Source organism: Eptesicus fuscus, chromosome 12 (assembly GCF_027574615.1).
Source record: "Eptesicus fuscus isolate TK198812 chromosome 12, DD_ASM_mEF_20220401, whole genome shotgun sequence".
Lineage (NCBI taxonomy): Eukaryota > Metazoa > Chordata > Mammalia > Chiroptera > Vespertilionidae > Eptesicus > Eptesicus fuscus.
This window is the reverse complement of record NC_072484.1, coordinates 31,445,339-31,453,580: the sequence shown is the minus strand read 5'-3', so window position 1 is coordinate 31,453,580 and position 8,242 is coordinate 31,445,339.

Genomic DNA, 8,242 nt, shown 5'->3' with positions numbered 1-8,242 from the left:
GCCGCCTCCCCCATCCAGACCTTTAACTCGGCCCGGGCCGTACCATTCCCGCGGGCGGGAGGGGGGCCCGGGCCAGGGTGCCTTTCTCCCCCGGCCCCTCGGTGGTCCGGCCCCGTCCCGGCGTCCCGAAACCCGACTTCGGCTCCGCTCGCTGGGCGCCGCGGAACCCGCGGGGGGTCTGGCTCTCCGCTGGGGGGCGCCTCGCCGGCTCCCCTCCGCCCTTTGGAGTCCCGGGAGTGGAAGCGCCCAGACTGTCTGACTCAGGGTGAGTCTGCAGGTCGTGGGGCGGGAGAGCGCGGGTGAGTCACTGCCCGCGGTGACTCAGGCCTGCGGGGTCCGGGGCGGGGACGAGGGGGAGTGGTGGCCGGACCTGTGGGATCAGGATGAGTCGGCAAAACCCACAGTACTTGGCCGTCTGGCGGTCGGAACCCTATAACCCCTCGAGTGATAATACAGGCAACAGTAAAATTACGAATCTGGTGCTGTGTCAGACACTCTTCTAAGCACTTTGCATGTATAACAACTTACTTAAATCACAAAACAATCCTGCAAGGGAGGTATGATTATTATTCCCTTTTTACAGATGAGAAAACTGAGGCACAGTGACTTGTCTAGGAAGCGGCTGAAGTAGGGTGCAAACCCAGACAGGCTGGCTCTGGGGTGCGCTCTCTACCCCACCGCTGGCTGCCTCCCTTCAGCAAAAGTGACTGTGACCAGGAGCCTTCGGGAATGGTGCTGACAGTGTGTGCGCACTGCCCCAAAGTTCCACACTCGCATCTCGCCCTGACACCACCACTAGTGGTTATTGAACAGCTTGTCCAAGGTACGACAGGTGAAAATGAAAGCCAGGTCGTCTGAGCCTAGAACCCTGGGCCCCTTTATACCACAAACACCTGCTGACAGATGTGGCCACTGAGCCTTCAGAGGACGATGATAATGACTTAGGTCCAGACATGCTGACTGCCAGCCCCACTCTCCTGTGTAAAGCCCTCTGTGCCCTTGTGCCCACGGTCAGCACCGAGTGTCCTCTGGGGCCAGAGAGAGGTAGGCGGAGGCTCCTGGTTCAAATTCCAGGTGTTTATCAGCATCTTTGTCAACATGAGGGCTTTGGCACAGATGGGCCTGGGTTCAGGTCTCATCTGGCCAGTCCCTAGCTATGTGGTCTCAAGCAAGTTGCTTAACCTCTCTGACCCTCAGCCTTCTCTTCTGTCAAGTAGTTGTGGGGAGATGGTGGGGACCCTCAGAGATAATGGCTGATGGAGGGCAAGGTGGGGGGTAAATCAGTACAGAGTGGTCGGCCAAGTACATAGTGGTAACCAGGGAAGGTGACTGGTTTTATCATGAGCACCCAGAATGCTTAAGGAGAAGCTAAGTTTGAGAGTATCAGGAAAGGCTCCCTGGACAAGGGCCATTCAGACTGGTAATCGGCTTGGTCCTAGAGAGGGAGAGGGAAGAAGTGGGTGACGGTTTAGAGTGTTCTAATGCCACTTCTTCAAAATAGACTCGCCCAGGCCGAAAACCGACTTCTGCGCGTGGGCCACGAAGTTTCAATCGCACTGTATGTGCGCGCCCGCACGTGGTATTTTGTGGAAGAGCCACACTCAGGGGCCAAAGAGCCGCATGTGGTTCGAAAGCCGTGGTTTGCCGACCGCTGGTTTAGAGTGTAGGCTCTGGAATCACTCGAATGGCAGGGATTTGAATCCTGGCTCTGTCACCACCTACTAGGTGTGGTGCCTGGGGGCGGGGGTGGCACTCCACTTCTCTGTGCCCCAGCTTCTTCCCTGGATTGCCAGGGAGAGTCAGTGAGGATAACACACTAAGTGTTTGGAAAGGCACCGGGCACTAGAAATTGCTGGATGGACGGTAGATGTGAAGGACATCCCAGCCACAGGATCAGCGTGAGCGAAAGCAGGGAGGTGGGACAGTGCCAGATCTGGTTGAAGACAGGCATGTCTGGTTTGGTGTCCTTCTCACCCTGATTGGCACCTGCATGGAGAGTGCACAGTCACCTTCTCAGCTGGAGAAAACTAGGAACGGTACCCACTGTGTGTATGGGGTGGGGTGGGTGGGGGGGACGGGCGACTGCTGCTACATGGGCCAGTTACTGACACTTTCTGAACTCTCTGCAAAGTGGGGTAATGCGGCCCATCACTCAAAGTTGTTATGAGTGTGAATTGAGAGGGTGCACATAGTAAGTGCTCAGTGAATTGTGTAACACCCATTTTACTGTTGAAGATCATTCATGTTGGGTTCTTTGTCTCTTGCAAACCATAGAACGCTGAGGCCATTAAAATATAACCCCTGTGAGCACCTAAATCATACTGTGTTTCTGGAAGTACAACTGACACCCACACCTCAGCCCCATAATTATTGAGCCATCAGCTGGGAGGTGACTTGATAGCTGGGGCTGGAATCATCTGGAAGTGACTTCATTTACACACCTGGCAGATGGTACTGCCTGTCAGCCAGAATACCTCCATGCGGCCTGGACTTCCTCATAGCATGGCGCTGGCTTCCAAGAGCGTCTGCTTCAAGAGAACCTGGCAGAGCTTCATGGACTTTCCCAGTCTAGTCTTGGAGGTCATATAGAATCATTTTTGCAGCATTCTATTTGCAGGAGATGAGCCAAGTTCAAGGGAAGGGACAAAGACTCCATTTCTTTTTCTTTTTTTTCAAACCAGGTGTTGTTGTTTTTTAAAAAATATATTTTTAAATATATTTTATTGATTTTTTTACAGAGAGGTAGAGAGAGGGATAGAGAGTTAGAAACATCGATGAGAGAGAAACATTGATCAGCTGCCTCCTGCACAGCTCCTACTGGGGATGTGCCCGCAACCAAGGTACCCAGGGGTCCTCAAACTTTTTAAACAGGGGGCCAGTTCACTGTCCCTCAGATGGTTGGAGGGGAGACGGAGAGTGCGGCGCACATTCCACACATGCGCACTGCGGGCCCGGGACTAGTCGGCTGCTAAGCAGGACAGGCAGGCGGCAAAAACACCCGGAGGCGGGCCAGATAAATGTCCTTGGCGGGCCGCATGTGGCACGCGGGCCATAGATTGAGGACCCCTGGTACATGCCCTTGACTGGAATCGAACCTGGGACCTTTCAGGCCTCAGGCCGATGCTCTATCCGCTGAGCCAAACCGGTTAGGGCTTTTTAAATATATTTTTATTGATTTCAGAGATGAAAGGAGAGGGAGAGAGAGATAGAAACATAAATGATGAGAGAGAATCATTGATTGACTGCCTCCTGCACTCCCCCCACTGGGGATTGAGCCCACAACCCGGGCATGTGCCCTGACTGGAATCGAACCCGGGAGCCCTCTGTCCACAGGTTGATGCTCTATCCACTGAGCCAAACCAGCTAGGGCAAGACTCCATTTCTTAATGGTAGAGCAGCAAGATTCTAAAAAAGCTTGCAGGTGGGAAGTGTTGTGACCACCTTAGAACAGTGGTCGGCAAACTCATTCGTCAACAGAGCCAAATATCAACAGTACAACGATTGAAATTTCCTTTGAGAGCCAAATTTTTTAAACTTAAACTTCTTCTAACGTCACTTCTTCAAAATAGACTCGCCCAGGCCGTGGTATTTTGTGGAAGAGCCACACTCAAGGGGCCAAAGAGTCGCATGTGGCTCAAGAGCCGCGGTTTGCCGACCACTGTCTTAGAAGACACATCTGCTGTAGGAGGTGATCCCAGGAAGGACTGGGGAAGGGAGAAGTGGCAACAGAGGGCACACTGATGAGCAGGTTAACTTGGCGGGCAACTGGGGCTCACACCGGGGGCTCTGAGAAGAAACGTCATGCATCATGTGTCAGCATTGTCCCTCTGAGGGTCAGGGGGTAGGGGGCTGGGCATTTACTCACTGACTCCGGTCCCTCATTGGTTGCCTGAGGATGTTAGCTCTTTGCCATTTCTGGGCTGCCTGTACTCCAACTGAGCAAGTGTCTGAGGACCCAGAGGGTGAAGCTGCCTGCTTATAGTGACCTCAGAGGTGGACTAAGGGAATAAGGGGCAGGACATCAATACATTCTCTTTTTGTCCAAACCAGCTGGAGTCCCTGTTTGTAACTACCTGTTCTCCCCATCCTTCTCCTGGGCTCCCTGCCCTGCCCCTTCTCTTTAATTTTATTTACTTATTTATTTTTAGAGAGAGGGAAAGTAAGAGGGGGAGAGAGAGAGAGAGACAACAATGTGAGAAAACATTGATCAGTTGCCTCCCATATGCACCCTGACTGGGGATTGAACCTGCAACCTAGGTATGTCCCTGACCTGGAATCCAACCCGCAACCTTTTGGTGTACAGGACGATGATCCAACCAACTGAGCCACCTGGCCAGGGCTTCTCTTTCATTTTTGACAAAGAATCTAGTACCTCAAGCATTTGAGTGTGTAAAAGACTTTTCTGGGGAGACCAAAGGATTTCTGTGCCACAAAAGGAACATTAAAATTTCACATTCTCCTACCCCCAAATTGCTCAAGTCCATTTCTACAGCTTGGCTTACAAGGTCCTGCCATGTTGCTTGGTACCATTCTTTCTATTTTCTTCTCCATTTCCTCTTTGTCCCCTCTACAAACCCATAAGTTCCTGTATTTACTTTAGGCAGAAAGTTTGTCATTTTCTTCTGCAGCTTCAGTGACTGCTGAGCATCTCCTTGGGAGTCTTGAAGCAACTTCCCACCTTTTTTAAAATCAAGTTTTTAATGTATGAAATCTGAATTCTGTCAATGATATGATACCTAGCATCATCCATTTTTTTAGGTCAAAGTTGTGGCTAAACTCACTTTTAAATTCACAGTTCTAAGCAGCTGAGCCAGCTCTCTGTCCCTTGACAGTGTTTCCTCCCAGTGAGATAAGTCTGCTATAACAATCTGTACTAATTCCATCATAATATGTATCACATTGTATTTTAATTACTAGTTTATGGGTGTCAAAATATTGGGGTTCCTTGAGAGCAGTGACTTTCATGTTCACTTTGCCTTGACGTAAGTACCAAATTATTTACTAAATGAGTAATGAATAATATTTCTATTTCAATGGTATGTACCCATAATTGAGCATTAATCTAAAAATAGTCTATAATTTGATTTTAAATCCTCATCATTTAAACAAGAAACATATACCAAGACTTTGACTTAGTTTGTGCTAAGTCATTTTTAAAATGTGTAGCTTTGGGACATTTTATTATAACTAGCAAGAACTTAAAATTCATCATACATTTACTTCATTTTTTAGCTTGACCTTCTAAATAAATCTAAAGTAAATCTTTAGCTTCATTGATTTTGGCTGCTATATAAGGAGATCCTCCCTTGTCTGGGTGAATTGTGTTGGAGAGTTAAAAACTATATTTCTCAGACTTCCTTGCAGCAAGGGTACTGACAGGGAGTTAGGTTCTGCCAGTTAGGTGGGCTTTTGTGGGGTTTGGATGGCAGGAGGGGGCAGGGACCATTTTCTTATTGCCTTGTCTGTTACTACGGGCAGGGTGGTTGTGGAGGTGCCGAGTTTTCCTCTTAACAGTGTCCCAGGGGGGAGCCACCAGGGCAGTAGGAGACGGGGGACAGTCAGTTACAGGGGCAGTGGCAGAGACCTCTTGATCCCTGGGTCACACCCACTGCGCTGTGTTCTTGAGCTCAGTGGGGCAGCCTCCTGACTGGCCCAGTGTGGTTGTGAAAGAGGCAGCAGCGTTGTTGCTGGGCTAGTTCTATGGTGATGTTCGGGGGTCCAGCTGAGGGCCTTCAACCATTTTGTCAGCAGCCAATTCCCTGCGTTAAATACTTCCCACTTCAAAGGGATTTAACAGAGGAATTAGATGTTTCTAATAGGCTGATCTAGCGTGGATTCTTCTCTCTGAGCCTAAAGCAGATGTAGCTGATGCAACAGCCAATCAGGAGCCGTGTGTAGTAGCCACAGAGGACTGTGTGTGGTTGGCTAAGGAAGGCAACAGTGCCTGGGCCCCTCAAAATCCCATTGGAGACTGTGTGTGTGGGGGGGGGTTCCCACACCGCTGGCATTGCTGGAGACACCTAGCACGCAGCGCAGGACGCGGTTGCCTGTCCAGAGGTGTGTGAAGGGCAAGGTGGACAGGCACTAGGGTCTAAAGGCAGACAGGATGAGGGGCTAAAATTGAGTGCGCTGCCTACAACAGGAGGAAACCTGAAAGGCAGCCCCAAGAGAGATGGGGTTCCAGCCTTCAGCCCCCACTCCCTTGCCTGGCATCCAGCCCTCAAAGCACACAGGCCCCCCCCTCTCAAGGAGTCTGTGTTGAGGGTTGGGATTAAGTGACAAGGTGTTGGAGGTCCCGGTGAAGTGTTCAGTAAGGCAAGGACAGATGTGTGTTTTGAAGGGTCACCAGGACAGCACAGAAGATGGGTTGGTTGTCCAATATCTTCCCGAACACCTTTAATGACAGGTAGCTCATGAGCTCTGGGGGCAGTTCACTGTGTTTGGACACTTTTGAACCTTGTTTGCACGCATGCACTTGCTGCTTGTGTGATCAGTCGGGCTGGCCAGAAACCTGACCAGAGCAGTAAAGCGTGTGGTGGGGAAGAATGCAGGGGTTGTAAGCTGGCTGTCTAGGGACAAGTCCGGCTCATAGTTTGTCTTGGAGGTGTAATTTGAATTGCAGTTCTTTAAGCCGAGACACATTCTTTCCTGTTAGTCACAGGCTTCGCCATTCCACAATGTATTAAGGCAACCTGCTTTATTCACTTACTAGTAGCCTGGTGCATGAAATTCATGCACGGGGGTGGGAGGGTGTCCCTGGCCTGCACCCTCTCCAATCTGGGACATCCCTCTCGTAATCCAGGACTGCTGGCTCCTAACCACTTACCTGCCTGCCTGCCTGATCGCCCCTAACCACTCTGCCTGCCAGCCTGCTTGCCTCCAACTGCCCTCCCCTGCCAGCCTGATTGCCCTTAACCACCTCTGCCTCGGCCCCACCACCATGGCTTTGTCCAGAAAGATGTCCGGAAGGTCTCCTGGTCTAATTAGCATATTACCCTTTTATTAGTATAGATAGAGGCCTGGTGCATGGGTGGGGGTCAGATGGTCTGCCCTGAAGGGGGTCCTGGATCAGGGTGGGCGTCCCCTTGGGGGGTGGGGCCAGTCTGGGCAAGGGGCTGAAGGCCGTTTTCAGGCTGGCCACACATCCTTGGGGGGGCGGGTCCCCTGCTAGGGGGTGTGGCCAGCCTGGGTGAGGGGCTGAGGGCTGTTTGGGGGTTGGGGGTGGTTTACAGGCCGGCCAAGCCTCCGGCTTTGTCAGGAAGGATGTCTGGAAGGTCTCCAGAAGTCTCCCAGTCTAATTAGCATATTACTCTTTATTAATATAGATGTTATTCATGTGGTTCTTGAACCCTTCTGAGTTTGTGACCCCAGAACCTAAGGAATATTTAGGACTGAGGATGTCAAGGGACCCCTGGATGTGTGCGACCCCTGGTGGCAGCCACTGGCTGGTCAGGCTACAGGGAAGGAAATGGAGTGGGGAAAACCCGGTTTCCTCTCAGGAGCGCTCCCCACCCTGTATCCCTCCATCACAAGGTCTAGAGGCGCTGGAGAGTGGCCAAAGTCCCTTTAATATCCCTGAATTGCGTTACAAGTAATACTGCTGGAGGTGAGGAAGGAATGGGAGGAGGAGGAGAGAGGGGGGAGCGCCAAGCGCTCATACAAAATATGGCCAAAAGGCTTAGCATGCATGGAAAATTATTGCTGTCGGAAGTTCCTATTTACAGGGTCAGCACCCTCCGTAATTGCTTCTGTGAACCCTCTCCCTCCCCCATCCCTGCCGCCTCCCTTCCCGGGTGGGCCGGGAGGGGAGAAGCCACAGAGAAGTGCCCCTGCTCCAGGGTCCCCGCCTTGTGGCTAGGGGGAGAGGCGGAGGGGTGGAGGCTCCAGGACGGCTGTCCCCGAGGTGGCGCCTAGCGACGGGGCAGAGTGTGTGCTTAGAAGCAGAGAGGGCCGGCCCGTGAGCGTGGAGGTGTGTGCTTCGATCCTCGCCCGGGCGAGCCGAGCCGAAGAGCGGCGGGGGAGGTAGCGGCGGCCAACGGGGCAATGGCAGCCCTGGCCCCTCTGCCCGGGAGAGTTGCATAGATGTGGCTGGGAGGGAGCGCTCCTCCCGGGGAGCGAAGCAGACCGAGGCCCCAGCGGGGTCCGGGGCTCAGTCGGTCCCTGGAACCTGGGGTCCCTCGAGAAGAGGAGTAAATAGGAAACAAATGAGGAGGCTCCTCTCTCCAGTCTCCTGGAGTGGGAG